Consider the following 17,262-nt stretch of genomic DNA (forward strand, 5'->3'; position numbering starts at 1 on the left):
ATGGGTGCACAATGCAGCCCACAGTTTTAAAAGCTTACATTCACCAACAATGGAAACAAAGCAGAGTGGCAAAGCAATACTATAAGCAGCAGCGAGCGGAGTAGATAAAAAAGGAATGCGCAATTGTACCAGTGGTTTTTATAGTAAAAAATTCCTTTAACCCGATTGGACAAGAGCTATCGCACTGCAGCATGATTACATAAACACGAAACGGATTAATTTATTAATTTTCAGATGATCCCAGTTTATTAGTATCAATTTCTAATTTCCCTTAGTATAAGAATTACTCCTACATATATATATATTGTTTCAAAAGAATATATAAAAAAGCTAAATTTTATATATATATATATATATACAAAAAACTTCTTGTGTAAATATGTATATATATGTTATGCTTATATATAAGTTCTCTTTGACATAATTCGCAAGTGCTTATTGTTCTACAAGGGGTAGGATTCTTGTTAACCTAGTACCCTGCTGCTACACCGTTTTTCTTCCGTACCGTAATTTTCAGATAACTCACATTAGATTACAGGAAGACGACGCAGCCACATTAAAACCAGGAATTAAAGTTAGTAATTTGGAATTTCATGTTTATTTTCCACATTTTACTGTGTGTTTATGTGAGTATCGTTTGCTTCATTTTATTGTTGAAAACAGCCTAAATTTTTGTTTTTCTTCCTTTAGTTTTGAACTTTATGTGTGGCAACAAGATAATTGATTGATAGAATTGTGTTTGTGACAGCCATGTAGAATGGCTCGCTTATTTTGTATCAATTATTTCGCATCGCTGACATATTATTTATAATTAGTGTAATGAAATAAAAGTGTAGGAATACAGTCCATTTGTTGATTGATTATTGTTTGTGAAACATATTAAGTTTAAGAACATTTATTGTTGGTCAAAAGTCTAGCCGGAGAGCTAGTGAAGATAGTGACTGTTCTAAGTGTATTCTAACAACGCAAATATGCATATGGTTGGTGAAAATATTCCTCCACTTTGTGAGGTAAGTGGATTTTGAACAAAAATTTGTTTAATTTGTTGTTAAATTTTAAGAACAATGTTGTAATACAACATAGAATTCGATTTCATTTTAATAATAGTGTTAAGTGATTTAAGAACAATTTCTGTTTTTGAACTGATCAATTATGAGTGAACTTATAACTTTTAAAACAAAACGAGCGGTCTTACGCAGGAGTGTTACTAATTATGTAAAGAAAATTGAAACTATTTTAACTGCAGATGAAATTAATTTAATAGAACTAGAGGAATGTGTCGAATTATTGACACAAAAAGAAACTAAGTTAAGGAAGCTTGATTCTGAAATAGAAAGTTTAATTACAGATACTAAAGAATTAGAAAACGAAATAGATAATGTTCAGGAGTACACAGATAAAATTTATTTGTGGAAATTTAAAGGTGAAAAAATATTAAAAAATCAAAATAGTAAAAATAATTCTAATGGTGTAATTTCAGAACAGGTTCTTGACAATATTAAATTACCCAAGTTAACATTACCGACTTTTGGTGGTAATATTACAGAATGGATAGCTTTTAAAGATCTTTTCACTGCTTGTGTAAGAAATAATACAAATTTATCTAATGCTCAAAAATTGCAGTATTTGAAGGCTTCGTTGAAAGGTGAAGCATATCGCGTTATTCAAACCATTCAAATTTCGGATTGTAATTTTGAAATAGCATGGAATCTGTTAGACGAAAGATATTCAAATAAGAGAGAACAAATTTTTGCATATAAACGTTTTCTAAGCTTACCAACTATTCAAAATGAATCAGCATTTGCTATTTTAAATTTAGTTGACAATATTAATGAAGTAATTGGTTCTTTAGAAGTATTGAATCAAACCATTGATAATTTTGGTGACACTTTAATGACTTATTTAATTTTGCAAAAATTAGACCCTTCTACAAAATTATGGTGGGAACGTCAGTTAAAATGTAATGAAATTCCAAAACTTACGACTTTAATTGAATTCCTAAAAAACTATGCAAGAACACTTCAAAATAGCAAATCAACAAGTAATAAGGTACCTAAATCTGTGTTTCAAAATAAGAATAATGTTCTGGTTGCTACTTTGGGTTGTGGTTATTGTAAAGAAGATCATAGTTTAGCCAAATGTTCGAAATTTCTAAATTTATCGGTTCAGCAAAGGATATAATTGTAAAATCTAATCGTTACTGTTTTAATTGTTTATCTAATATGCACTTGCTCAAAAAATGCAAGAGTTTAAATACATGTCAACATTGCTTTAAGAAACATCACAGTATTTTGCACATTGCAAATAATTCAAAGAATTAAACAGTATATCTCCGCCTACGCAATCTATCCCTAAAAGAGAGGAATTAACGAGTCCTAAGGACGTTTCAGCCCCAGTTTGTGCCTCTCATTATGATTCGAATGCAAAAAGTAATCAAACCAGTCACATTTTATTGTGTACTGCTTTAATAAAAGTTCAAAATTCTGAACAACAGTTTGTGAAGTGTAGATGTTTATGTGACACTGGATCTCAGAGATCATTTATTTCAAGGGATTGTGTGAAGAAATTAGGATTACGAGTGAAAGATAATTCCATTTCTGTATCATGTTTAGGAGAATTTAATACTATAAGTAATGGTGAAGTCGATTTAGTATTCACATCTCATTTTAAAAGTGATATTCGTGTATCAACATCAGCGTTTGTACTGGACAAGGTGACAGATAACATTCCCTATGTATCTTTGCCATCAATCATCTTCGATAACTTCAGTGATTTACAATTAGCTGATCCATTATTTTACAAGTCACAACCAGTTGACATTTTATTTGGAGTAAATGTATTTCTGCATTTAATGACGGGAGAAATTGTCAAACGTGGTCCTGATCTACCATTTGCTCTAAATTCGAGGTTGGGATGGATAATTTCGGGTACTACAAATTTTGAATCTACAAATTTTGAGCCAGTATATGTAAATCATTTGAATACAAACATAGATGAGTTAGTAAATTCTTTCTGGGAGTTTCTGGGAAAAGTTTCCAAATGTACAACCTTTAACAAATGAAGAAAAGCTTTGTGAAGAACATTTTAAAAACTCGCATTTTAGAGACACATCAGGTCGTTATTCAGTTGCATTACCATTCAAACATAATAGGGATATTCTAGGTGACTCCCGTGAAATGGCGTACAGAAGATTTCAATACTTGGAAAAGAGGCTGTTATCTATGAAAGAAATTTACAACCAGTATATTCAGTTTATGAAAGAGTACTTTTCACTAGAACACGTAGAATTAGTGCCAGACACAGATTATAAATTAGAGAATAAACACTATTATATCCCACATCACTTCGTGTTGAAGGACTCTAGCTTAACAACAAAATTGAGAGTTGTTTTCGATGCGAGCGCTAAAACAACCACAGGTGTTTCTTTAAATGATACGTTAATGATAGGCCCAAAAATACAAGATGACTTAATTTGTATTTTACTAAGATTTAGACTTCATAACATCGCAATAACCGCTGATATTAAAATGATGTACAGACAAATAAAGGTTCATGAAAAAGATAGAGATTTTCAGAGAATATTATGGAGAGATAGCCCGTATAAACAAATACAAGTTTGTCGTTTGAAAACAGTTACATATGGAACTATAGCTGCTCCATATATTGCAACCAAAGTTTTGAGTCAGTTAGCGATTGATGGAGGATTGAACTTTCCAAAGGCAAAGAATATAGTTTTAAGAGATTTTTATGTTGATGATAAGTTAACTGGTGTAAAAGATAGTGCGGAAGGTATTGCATTGATAGACGAATTGCAACATCTGCTAAAAAGTGGTGACTTTGAGCTTCACAAATGGTCGACAAGTGAACCGTCATTGTTAAAAACCTCTGGCTTAACAAACACAGATAGTGACAATATTCATCGTGTAATAGAAGACAAACCATTGAAAGTTCTGGGATTGGAATGGCATCCGGACAATGATGAATTCAAATGTAATGTCGGTGTAATAGAGTATCAAAGTGTTCCGACTAAAAGAATTATTTTGTCATTCGTAGCAAAACTATTCGATCCATTGGGGTGGATAGCTCCGTTTGTAATTCTCGCTAAAATGATCCTTCAGCAATTGTGGAAATTACAATTATCATGGGATGATCCTGTAACAGAAGAGATTGATCGAAATTGGAGAAATCTATGTAGAGAAGTTAAACTTTTGAATTCTATAAATATACCTAGGAAAATTCTGCTACTTGATTATTTTCGATGTGAACTTCACGGATTTTGTGATGCGTCTGAAAGAGGTTATGCAGCAGTTATTTATATCAAAACTTGCAATAACTCTGACATTAATGTTAAACTCGTAACAGCTAAAACTCGTGTAGCACCATTAAAATCTATTACGATTCCAAGACTGGAATTATGTGCAGCAGTGTTATTGGCACGCTTGATTCAGTCTGTAAACGCTGCATTAGTTATAAATTTTGATTTAGTGCAAGCTTGGAGTGATTCACAAATCGTGTTGTCATGGCTAAGGTCAGATCCTAAAAAATGGCAAGTATTCGTATCCAATAGAGTTTCTGAAATACAATCCATCTTACCACCTGAGAACTGGAGTCATGTTGATGGAAAGGAAAATCCAGCTGATTGTGCTTCACGTGGATTATTTCCTGCAGAACTATTATCTCATCAGTTATGGTGGAATGGTCCTTCTTGGTTAAAGTGCAGTGAGATTGCCTTGTCTAAAAATATTCTTATAGATGAAGAGGCATTACCAGATGCACGTAAAACAGTCTCATTTGTAGTTTCTGAACCTGTACAGAAACTTGCTATTATATCAAATATATCTTCATTTCCAAAGTTACAACGCATATTTGCTTGGATATTAAGATTCATATCGAATTCTAAAGTAGCATATCTAGAAAGAAATACGTCTTTTTTATCTAGTAATGAAATTCGAGCTGCAACTTTCTGTATTGTCCGAATAATACAGCGATTTCACTTTTTTAAAGAAATTCATTGTTTGGAGTTGGGAAAGGACTTACCTACAAACAGCAACCTCCTTAGCTTGGGTCCAATTTTAGATGACAACAAAGTGTTACGTGTAGGAGGAAGACTGAAAAATGCGCAACTGTCAGAAAATGAAAAACATCCAATCTTATTACCTTCAAAACACAATCTGACAGAAATCATAATTAGACACTTTCATGTCAAATATCTGCATGCAGCACCGGAACTTCTTCTATCTTTAATTAGACAGCAATTTTGGATCATAGCTGATAGATCTGCTATCCGAAAAGTAGTAAGATCTTGTATCACGTGTTGCAAACTTAGAGCTAAAACTGCAAGTCAAATAATGGCTGATCTACCGGAATCTAGAGTAACACAATCGCGACAATTTCATCGAACTGGAATAGATTTTTCTGGACCGTTCATGATTAACCATCGTGCAGGACGTGGACAAAAATCATTTAAATATTACGTATGCTTATTTGTGTGTTTTGTAATCAAGGCAGTACATCTTGAAGTGGTAGAAGATTTGTCAACAAAGGCATTTTTAAGTGCATTGAAACGATTTATTGCAAGAAGAGGGAAACCATTTGAGATTTATAGTGACTGCGGTACTAACTTTAAAGGTGCAGACAAAGAAATCAGAAAATGTTTTTTGCAATGTAAGCAAAATCAAGAAATTCACAAATTTTTGTCTTTAGAGGAAATAAAATGGATATTCAACCCGCCATCATCTCCCCATTTTGGTGGACTATGGGAATCGGCAGTAAAGTCAATGAAATTACATCTAAAAAGGACTGTTGATGATACTGTGCTGACCTATCCAGAATTTCAGACCTTGATAGCGCAGGTTGAGGCTTGTCTCAACTCTAGGCCATTGTGTCCAACATGGGCTGATCCAAATGATTTAACTGCATTAACACCTGGTCATTTCCTAATAGGAACGTCTTTAACTGCCATACCTGAACCAGACCTAAATTATAGTTCCTTCAATCACACTGACAGATGGCATGGGAGACAGTTTATTTTTCAGCACTTCTGGAAAAGATGGAGTCGAGAATACCTGTCTCAGCTTCAGCAAAGACCTAAATGGCAAAAAAGTCAAAACAATTTAGAAGTCAATGATTTAGTCCTCATCAAAGAAGACAACCTTTCGCCTCTTAAATGGAGGTTAGGGAGAATAATTGCTGTTCATCCAGGCTTAGATCAAAGAGTCAGAGTTGCTAGTATTAAAACTGGTCATGGTCTCATAAAACGACCAGTCGTGAAATTGTGTCCTCTTCCTATTCAGACTAAAAACTATGAACTGCTTCGCATATAATATTTTGTATTATTTTTCTTATGTTTATCTTTTATTACAGACTAAGAAGTTTCAAAATGCTCCAACTGTTGAAATCCCCTGGGATTTCAACGAGGGCCAGGATGTTTATGTGAGTATCGTTTGCTTCATTTTATTGTTGCAAACAACGTAAATTTTTGTTTTTCTTCCTTTAGTTTTGAACTTTATGTGTGGCAACAAGATAATTGATTGATAGAATTGTGTTTGTGACAGCCATGTAGAATGGCTCGCTTATTTTGTATCAATTATTTCGCATCGCTGACATATTATTTATAATTAGTGTAATGAAATAAAAGTGTAGGAATACAGTCCATTTGTTGATTGAGTATTGTTTGTGAAACATATTAAGTTTAAGAACACTGTGTGTGTATTTTATATGTATGGCTGAATATCAATGTCTGTTTTTTAGAAATCCCTCGTTTTATTTGTTACACTGAGTACCGATGATTGGTAAAATGAGATTGTATGACCTAAGTAAATTAAAGCAGCTGTTTAAATAATATAAAGTTAATGATAAGCCGGTTTCGAGGTTACGCTGAGTTAGTGCTAAGCAGCTTTTATCTTGTGAAGATGTTGATTCTACCCAATATCGATATTGCGAATATAAATAATCATTGTTCAAGACTTTTGTTCGTTCTTAAAAGTTTTGTTCTTTCTATATATCTAGATTATATTTCTAACAACTTCAGGAGTTTGACATTTTAAAGTACTTTTTACCAAAAGGAAGAGAAATCCGTCAATGTACAATCTAACACTAGGTAAAAAAAAAGCAACCTAGTTTGACGTACATTTTTTGAATAAAACCTCTATCGATTTTGAATGCGATTAGATACATGCCCTTCTTCTTCTGGTTGGAAGAAAAAGTTTTTTGGAAAATGGAAGAAGTGATCAGAGTCGAGCCTAAATATCTTTTCCTGAGGCAAAGAAGTAAATGCGCGTCCTTATGTAGAATATAATGCATCTGGCCAATTTGAGGGGGGGGGAAGTAATGTACTAGCTTGTTTCGAAATTTTTAAAATTGAGTACCGTTCTGGGATTAAAATTTTGATTAAAAAAGATCTTGCTCGGGTCTTATTAAAAAATGAAACAACGCTTGGATGATGTATATAGTAATTCGCTTTCATTCTAAAAGAAATGAAACAACGCTTGGATGATTATATAGTAATTCAGATTCATTTTAAAAGAAATGAAACAACGCTTTAGTCATGTATATAGTTATTCGCTTCCGTCTTATTCTACAGTACAAAAATGGGTAAAACAATTTCCCATAAGCCGAAAATCCGTAGAAGGTGATTCTTGTAAAAGACAACCATTGGCGCCATTGACGTCAGAAAATATTGACAGATAGGAAATTAAAAGCCAAGAAGACGGCAGCAAGTTCGGATCCATCCAAAACAGCTGCTTTGACATTCTGCATGAACACCTCACATGTGGAATCTATTTACAAGATGGTTACTCTGACTGGCGTCAGTAATTTAAAGCCAGCAACGTGTCAATGCAATTCATAAACAACAGTGTGGATTTAGAGAACTTGATCCAAAGGATTTTTATTTGTTCTAAAGTGAAATCCGATATTCATGGAAAGAAATTTAATGATAATGGTGGCATTAAATGAATAGTTATGGAACATTTTGAGGATAAAACATCAGATTAATTTTTCAGGGGCAAAGAATAGCTTGTTAAAAAATGTGCAAACTGTATCCAAGTACAAGAAGATCATATTGTAAAATAAGCCATTAAAAGGTTTCCTACTTTTTTTAAAAGTATATCCGAAGGAAGCCTTTGGATTAACTTACATGAATTTACCAGGTTCTTCGCACAAGCACTTCGAAAACATTGGTAAGGTGGAGAGATAAAGGCTATTTGCAGAATATTCTATTGCCAGATCCACAATGATCGGTAATGGTTTGGAGATTTTTCATTTAAATATTAATACGAATATTGAGATTCTAATGTAACGCTGATATTTTAGGATGAAATATTCGAAATCCTTATCTAGCCTTTGAATTAATCTTGTATGTTTCGCTGAAGTTCCTGTTCACATGCGTCAGACTGGATAACACTGGCAGTTAATTCTGGTAAACTTCAGGGCGAACGAGTTTGCTGCGTACAATTTGTGAATTTTTCACATGTGTAATTTAAGCAATAGAATATTCTACATGAAAACGTACCTCGCCGAAAGAAGGTAACACTTCATAATTTATTTATAAATCAAGGAAACAGTAGTATAATTAATATAATCAAAGAAACAGTAATATAATAGGATAATATTAATGCATCTTTCGTCAGTTGAAAGAATTTTTGTCTTAAGCTTACCTGAACTCAGAACTTCAAATCTCAACTGTATTTTTAAATGACCAATTGATCGGATGTTAGATAGTATTTTTACTTCTTTGTACGAAGTAAAAAGGAAGTATTGTAATCGCTAAAAGTTTCAGGCATCATATTTCAACGAAAATATCCATTTTGACCGCTATCGAATGCAATTTAACGATGTTTTTGCGTGATATCTGTACGTAAGGACAGATCAAAAGACTCTTCTACCCCCAAAAAATTATAAAACTGATTTAAAATGAACTCTGAAGAGAATTTTTCGTGGTGTCTGTACATACGTACGTACCTACGTATCTCGCATAACTCAAAAACGAGTAGCCTCAGAACGTTGAAATTTTGTATATAGGACTGCTATAACATGTAGATGTGCACCTCGTATTTTGGTTGCAATCGGCCTCACCAAAAGTATATAAATATATGTATATATACATATCCACTCTGTTACCCGGCTCAACGATAACAGTTTCTTAAATCTTATATGTTTGTAAGTTAAGCATTTTTTACTTTAAAAATGATTGTATTATGTTGTTCTTATCTTCCGGTTAAGGTTTTTATACCTTTAGTAAATGTGGATGCAATATTTGTGGAGTTATCAAGAGTTTAAAAGTTGTTTAAGTCCAGTTAAGCGTAATTATTTTTGCGATGGCGGACATGTTGTTTACATTTCAAACTTGGCAAAAAAGCGGATTTGTTGCCAATCTAGAGAAACCAAGCTTCGCAACAACAAAGAAAACGCCTTCTTTTATTATTGCGAATTAAATCATGCTTAATCCATTCTGGAATTTATTCGAGGAAATAAGTGTTTAAGATTTACTTCGTAATTTTTAATAAAAAAAAATATTTTGAGTTTTTATGCATTTTTGCCTTCTCGGGAAGTGAGAACTGAATTAACTGAATGAGAAATACTGAATCGTCTATGAAAAACTGTTTCTTTTTTGTTTTGTTTGCTTAATTTCTTTTATATGTCGTTTTAGATTTATTATAGTATTTAAACAGAACATGTTGCAACGATTAGATAATTCTTCAAATGATAAACATTTATATGCATTATGAGTTATAATATGAACGAAATGTAACGCTGTTAAGTGAACCTAGCGCCAGAATGTCGCTATGGTAAACAAATATAGTGAATTTTAAAGAGTGCATTTATTCTATTGTGGTTTATGCGCTATCGACGAAGTAGATTTAATTCAATGCAATAAATTTAAATGAAAAGCAAGAAAAAAGGCATATAATTTAATATTCATAAAAGAAAGTTATGTGGTGTACACATCAGATTTTTATAAATTAATTTTCTCATCATATCCCTTTAACGTTGCTTTCTTTTACTTTTACACCGCCTCACCAGTTAACTCTTCGGATTTCAATGTTTTAAATTTCGCGAATATTTCGCGATGGTTACGATTTAATTTTATTCATACGAATAAATACGTTTGTAACTCCTTGTATAATTTAGTTTGATGTTTTTAATTTCACTCTCCCTCCCCTAATTCTTCAAGTCAACAGTTATAAAGCGTTCATTTTTTCCCCTCTTTCTACTAGTTTCATTTTTTCTCGGAAATTGCATTTCTTAAAATTCCTTTAGCGAGATATCTTTTTAAACTTTTTAATTTAGTGATTACAAATGGCTGTAACTATTTTAATTGAAAACTATTTATCGATGTGAATAATAAAGAATGTAGATAGAAGTTCAAAATTTTGTTTACATATATAAATAAATCTTCTATGTTACTCCCCTTATTGACAACGCATAAGTAGTAGCCCATTTGACGCCATATATTCTGAAGCATACCAACGCAAATGCATTAGAAATGCCCATTTTGAGTTCTGCAATTTTTCCGGCAGAGGAATCACATACACCCTGTGATGTCTTTCTATAGGGTTATGTGAAAGACCTTGTGTATGTGCTTTCTTTGCCGAAAACATTTCCAGGACTCAAAATGCGCATTTTTAATGCGCTCGCTTTGGTGACACCAGATACGCTTTAGAATATATGGCGTGAAGTGGACTACTGTTTAGATGTTGTCCGTGCTACCAAGAGAAGTCACACAGAACATTTATAAAGTATGTAAACAAAATTTTGAACTTTCTTTTACATCCTATGTAATTATTAACGATAAATTCTTTTCAATTAAATAGTTATAGCCATTTGTAATAGCTATATTCATTTTGAATCACACTACATATTCTTTCTGTCGGTTACCTTAGAATACTCACTAACGAAACTTAACATTTTAAACATGTTCTTTTATATTAATTTTGGTTATGTTGTAATAAGATTTGTATCAAATCTTTCAGAAAATGTGAATTTCTTTTTTAATTTCTTTAATGCTATTACTAAACAATTAATTTTGTTATTTCATTATAAACAATAGAATAACTCAACAACGAAATGTCGTAACTTTCTTTATATATTTACATGATACTTTTCAAAGAATCCTCCACAAATAACAGCAAATTAAACTGTAGGAATTATTTTAATTTTCTAATAGTAATTTTTAATTTTGAAACCCTTTACTTTAATTTCTTGTTTTCCACCTACAATTCCCTGCCAGAATAAATTTCCAGTATCGCATTTTATGCAAATAGGGTAGAACCAGTATTTAATGGGTAGTGCAGTCAACTTCCGTAGAAGAGCTCAGAAGATTTTCTTACTACGTTTGGCCGTACTCTTACATGCCCGCTAGTATTCGCCGGTGAGGTTTAATTACGGGCCAACTTGGTTAATTATTTTTGTACAGCTCCGGATAAGTTTTTAGTTAGAATTAGTTTTAGTTTCTTATTGTCTATCTTAAGTTAAAGCCCAAATGGAGACTTTCCTGTAAGCCTGAGAGTGGCCAACTGTAAAATAGTATTTCTTTGATTGAATAAAAGGGTATTTAAACCCTTTCTTGGACTTTGCCCTTATAGTTGTAAGAAGACCAGCGGGTAGTCCCTAGACTCTTCCCCAAGGTTCTATTTGCCAAGGACACTAAATTAATTGGAATTTTATTAGTTTCCCCATGCTATTCTAATGAGCTTTTAACTGATAAGACTGTTGCAACAAACTGTAGGTATAGCTCGACCGCCTCATCCACGAACATGAACGCAAACACGCATGCGCCATTCGGACCGAATTATTCTCAAAATAGGGTGGAAGGATGGGGACTTTCTTTTCCTCTAGTATAGCTCTTTCCGGAGAACAGAAGACCTTTCACGTCGCAGCAAATAATCCCGCCCCTTTAGGACGAGTCCATGTGTTTTGGCAGAATGCCAACCAGGGTTGCGCTTGAGACGGTCGAACTATAGTTGCGTTGCCTTCTATCTTCAATTAGTGGAATTTAGAAAGTTCGTTACAGTGAAACAAGAGCTATAGTGCAAATCAATGAGAGATAGTAAAGAATTACTAATGTCAATAGAATGATAATTTGCAGGCAAGTTTAGACTAAGTTATTCATTAATCCTATTAATTCATGTCTTGTTCAGCTGGATTGTTTATTATATAAAATTTTTTTGATACTTCTTGATGTGTCGGAAAATTGAATATTAATTACGGTAATTTCTTTCTTTAAATTATGTTACTAAATTCTCATAGTTAATTTGGCGTCATTTCTAATTATTCACCTGAGACAAGCTTAGAAATTCCTCCACAAAGGCATCTCATCATATTAAGACAGATAGCCCTAGAGTGCTTTGCCGTAATTAAATTTATTAGAAATAATCATAACAACATTGTTGCATTTCAGTCCATCCTTCTACCAATTAGAGAATGGCTCGGTTTCTCCAGAAGATCAACTTTTAGGTCACTTATCAGTAAAATTTCTTTGTTCAGTTCCTTAATACATTATCTTCGATTTCAATTTTGCAAAATTTATAGAATATCTTCTTAGTGTGGTTCGTTATACGTCGGCCAAATTAAAAGACCATGAAAATTTCGCGTCCCGGAACACGAATTTTATGTTCGAAAAGGAGAAATAAGTCTTCGATAGTCAATCATAGTCAGTCACTTAATCATAATTTTGACTTGGATTCTGAAAAATTACCCATTAAATATCATCAGTTAGTGAACTGGATTTTGAAGTTTTTTTCAGCCTTTTAGTTAATGACATTAATTCAATCCACAACCTTCCTGAATCTTTCAGAGTTCTAATATTTTAGTTTTCCATGCTTTATTATAATTTACCACGACAGATGGCACTACATTCATGTTCGCACTGCTTATTTCCGATATTCAATGGTCATCGCTCCTCTGTTATTTTGCCAAAAAGTACTTTACTCCTGAAGAAGATTGGCCTGACCATTTTCCAAATCGACTCAAAATCTACGCCAAATTAAAATTACGTTTTTGCCTAATTTTAAACATCCCCTTCAATTTACATTTGAAATTCTATCATTGGATTTCAAATACAGATAATACTAATTGCTTTTTGAAGTATATAGGCTCACAAGGGAGCAAGGAATACGGTTCCTAATCGTAGGGATATTGCAGTATATGTGGGTTTGGCTACTATATTTTAGAGACGAGTCATCTGCCATTTTGAATCCTCGGATCCCACGAATCTTGAATAAGATTCGATATTTAAAAAAAATCTTTGCGATTTCTTGCCATTTTAATGTTTTGAATCCTACTCTAAGATGCGATTAGAATTAATGAATTAAACGTTTTAACTTCATACTTTAGAAAGATTAATTTTAATGAAGTCCTGTAATTTTTGTCCTTAAAAATTAATGTGAATGCTTACAGTTTCAATGGATTTGGAATACCAGACGCCATCTTGTGGCGATCCTGAGCATAACATTATTAATTTTCTACAGAGATGGTTAATGTTCCACGTTTACACTTTATCTGTGCTAACTCTTCAAATTATGCTCTCCTCCCACGATGCTTCTTTTGATTTAAAAAATAATATAATTAAAAAAACTGAATTGCTACTCAAATATTTTTTACTAAATAATACTGAAAAATGAAGTTAAAGTTTCAACAGTTTTACTTCGTTTGCCAAATTTAATTTGTATCTTCTTAATAAGCACAAATGCATTTTTAAAACGGTATTCTTTTTATTACCGCATCTTTTATTTTTTTAATTACAACTTTTAATATTAAACAGTTTAAAAAAATGATTATTATTTTTATATGAAGGGTTGGTTTAAGACTAATGATTCACGAGATTTGAGAATTTTTTAGGTTTTTGGACTTCCTCGAATTTATTAGAGATATATTTCTCATTCAATTAATTCAGTTCTTACATTGAGGAAAAGCAAAAATACGTAAAACTCAAAATATCTTCATTAATAACTGTAAAATTTAAAAAAAAAAAAAAAAAAAAAAAAAACGTAAAACACCATATACAGTTAAAACAGTTAAAAATAATTTTTACAGTTAAAATTAGAGTTTCTATGCAAAAACAAGCAATTAAGCCAGCGGGCAAGAAGGCAGATTTTTAGGTGCACAAAACTGAAAGTTTACTTTTGGTCCCATTCGGCAAAAAGACATTGAAGGTGCAGAAACCAACTTAATTCTCTATTCTGTTGCGCTTCAAATGTAAACAAATGGTCGCTCGTTAGGCTTAACTCGCCACTGAAAACTTTTAAATTGTTCCCAACTTTACAACTATTGCAAGCAGATTGACTAAAGGCATAAGAACCTTAACCGAAACATAAAAAAACCACATAATTCAATCACTTTTAAAGCGAAAAATGCACAATTTACCAACATACAAGAATAAAAAAAAACTAAGCTCACCGATGTATATATCTGAGATTGGTGCAGTCGAGTGCTACGAAAAAGGGAGGTGCCCAACTACATGTTATATATAGCAGTCTCATATTCAAAATTTCAACGTTCTACGGCTGCTCTTTCTTAAATTATGCGAGATACATACATATTTACGTACTTACGTACACATGTAAAAAAAAAAAAAAACTCTTCTTAATCCATTTTACAATCCTTTTTTGGCAAAAAGAGTGGATTATTCTGTCTCTACGTACAGATCTCATGCAAAAACATCGTTTAAATGGTTTCGAGGGTAGTTGAAATAGGTATTTTCGTTTAAATATGATACCCGAATTTTTTGCGATTACAATACTACCTTTACTTCGTACAAGGAAGTAAAAAGTACATATTCGTTATAATTTCATACACGTTCATATATGTTCATACATGTTTTTGCATTCGTATACTTTCTGAATACGTATTCGTTTATGTATACGTATTCATATACGTTATAAATTGATTTAGTCCTTAATTAAATTTCCAATCCGATATAAATTCAGAGCAGAAACAGGGGTCAAAAGCTGTGTAAAAACGCGAAGAATATGGTTTATTTTCGCCTTGAAAATGTATTTTGTCAGCAAGTGCAAGTAAGTTTAATAACCGAAGTGATCCTAATGTAAAAATATTATACATCTTCTGCTCCATCTATAAACATTTTACGATGGTCATTCGATGAATAAGAAGTAACTATATGCCATTTAGACCAATGAATATCAACAAAATTCTCTTAGGCACAATTTAATAATAAAAGCAATGTACAGAAAATAAACTCTCACTCAAGGAGAAAGCAACAAAAGTTCAGAAGCGTAGTCAATAAATTTAATTGAGCAAATACAAAGTATGAGCTCTTATGTATTTTAGAGTGCAGATTCTTTATGGATTGGATCATCGAAAACAAACCTTTAGAACAGCGAAAAACATTATGGCTCTTAGTACATTGATTTTAAGTGAATTTAACACTAAAATAAAATGGAATTATGGCGAGCCATTTCAAAGAGAAATATAAATGTTGCTGCTTTGTATCAACAATTATTTTTCTTCTCGTTCGTTATTTTTGAGCTCTTTTTTAAACCTCACCTCTTTATTTGTTGAAATTATATTTACTTTAATGATATCCAAATAGCATGCGCTTTGCTCAGAAGTATCAATGTAAAGTTGTTTAATCAAAGGCAGTTGTTAGAAGCAGTTGTTTTTCCATACGAATATTCTAGTTCAACAACTGTACAGCAAAGGAAAGATTTATGGTAATGCGGTTCGTTCTCGATAACGTTTAAGTCTTCTCTCAAGTCGAAAAAGAAGTAAGTTTTACTAATAATTTTCTATATTAAGTAAAATATAATTGGTTAATAAAATACATAAACAAGTATCAGCATTTGATTATTTTATGCAGTGACAGCCCTTTTTAAGAGGACTTCTCTGAAATGAAAGGAATATATTAAAATAGTAATAAATAGAAACCAGCCATTTCCCGTACTTATTAATCTCATTTCTTCCAGTTTTGTTACTTTACGATGAGATATTTCATCACTAAAGTTTTTAATACAGTCAGAATTTTTTAAACTGGTTTTTTATTGCTATTAGAGTTTTTTTAATTTTATGTTTAGAAGTTAGAGAGGTCGATGTTTATGTAAAAGGCAGTCTATCGTTTTATTTATTTATTGTTTAGATGGTAGGACTAAAATTGGCTGTTATTTTAACTATTCTTTTTTCTTCCCATTTTATCGCGAATATGTAAGCTTATGACTTTTTTACGAAGCTATTATTATTGAATTATGAAACTACTGAAATTTATATTACGTGCATTTTTTTCCCTCCTCGTGTACGCAGCGGTCAATTTTCATTAAAAAAAATCAGAGAATTGTACAAACTCGGCATCGGGCACAATATCGGCATTGCGCACATTAAACAAAACATGTATGCATTAATGTTTTTCCTTCCAATGTGCGCAATAATCTGTTTTCGTTTAAAAACGTCATAAAATTGCACAGTTTCGGCATTGCGCATATTAAACAATATATATATATATATATATATATATATATATATATATAAATACGATGGCTTTGCTGTTTGCGAAACAGCAACCTTTAATTAATTTTCTGCAATTCAGGATCTTCCCCTAAACCAGTACCTTCTAGAACATTCGCACCTATTACATAACTTCCTCATATAAATGCTGCGTCATAAGTTTTTCTACATTTTTCTAGAAGCTACTCTGTTACATAACCTTTCATATAAATGCTGCGTCATCAGTTCATGCCTTCTCGCCTTCGTCCTGCTAAGGCTTCCGCTATGCTCCTCTTTCTTTGTTAGAACGTTATGACGTATTCAAGTTTAAAGTCAATCGTATCTAATAGTTCAATTACTGAATAAGTTATTTGATTAACTCCATCTGGAAAAAGTCATCTGCTCTAAATTAAAATAAAGATATGCTTGCTCTTAAAAGTGAAAGTTCTGAGTCGTCATTTTTCTCCGTATTTCAATCACCCCAGCTTCGTCAACCATCTGCCAGAACGTGTAATGGGATAGCCTCACCATTTGCCCACGATGTATTGTAATAAATGAAAACATTACATATATATATATATATATATATATATATATATCCTGATAAAAAAAAATATATATATACATGTTGTTCTGTCGTGTGTACAGGATCTGTCTTCGCTTAGAAAAAAATCAGAGAAATGCACAAACTCGGCGTCACCCACAGTCTCAGCATTGCGCACATTAAATATTAGATAGATTATACGATATATTACTGTTGCATTACTATTGATACATTACTGTTACATTACATTAAGTCCGGTTATCAAAAACCAAAAGGGCCCACCA

At 32.2% G+C, this 17,262-nt stretch overlaps 1 protein-coding gene across 2 annotated transcripts in view; it reads left to right on the plus strand.

Annotated features, from left to right (window-relative positions):
- The window catches only part of LOC118192199 (carcinine transporter-like), a 128,206-nt gene that overhangs the window by 13,107 nt on the left and 97,837 nt on the right, over positions 1 to 17,262 (plus strand). The window contains exon 1 of one of the 2 annotated variants that reach the window (XM_085827185.1): positions 6,387 to 6,432. The exons of the other annotated variant lie outside the window; for it this stretch is intronic. The gene's annotated coding sequence lies outside the window, so the exon portion shown is untranslated. Of the gene's footprint in view, positions 1 to 6,386; positions 6,433 to 17,262 lie in introns of those variants that run through there. 2 annotated transcript variants of the gene reach the window in all.

Source organism: Stegodyphus dumicola, chromosome 11 (assembly GCF_044657685.1).
Source record: "Stegodyphus dumicola isolate Sdum_Otavi_A_Nest chromosome 11, ASM4465768v1".
Lineage (NCBI taxonomy): Eukaryota > Metazoa > Arthropoda > Arachnida > Araneae > Eresidae > Stegodyphus > Stegodyphus dumicola.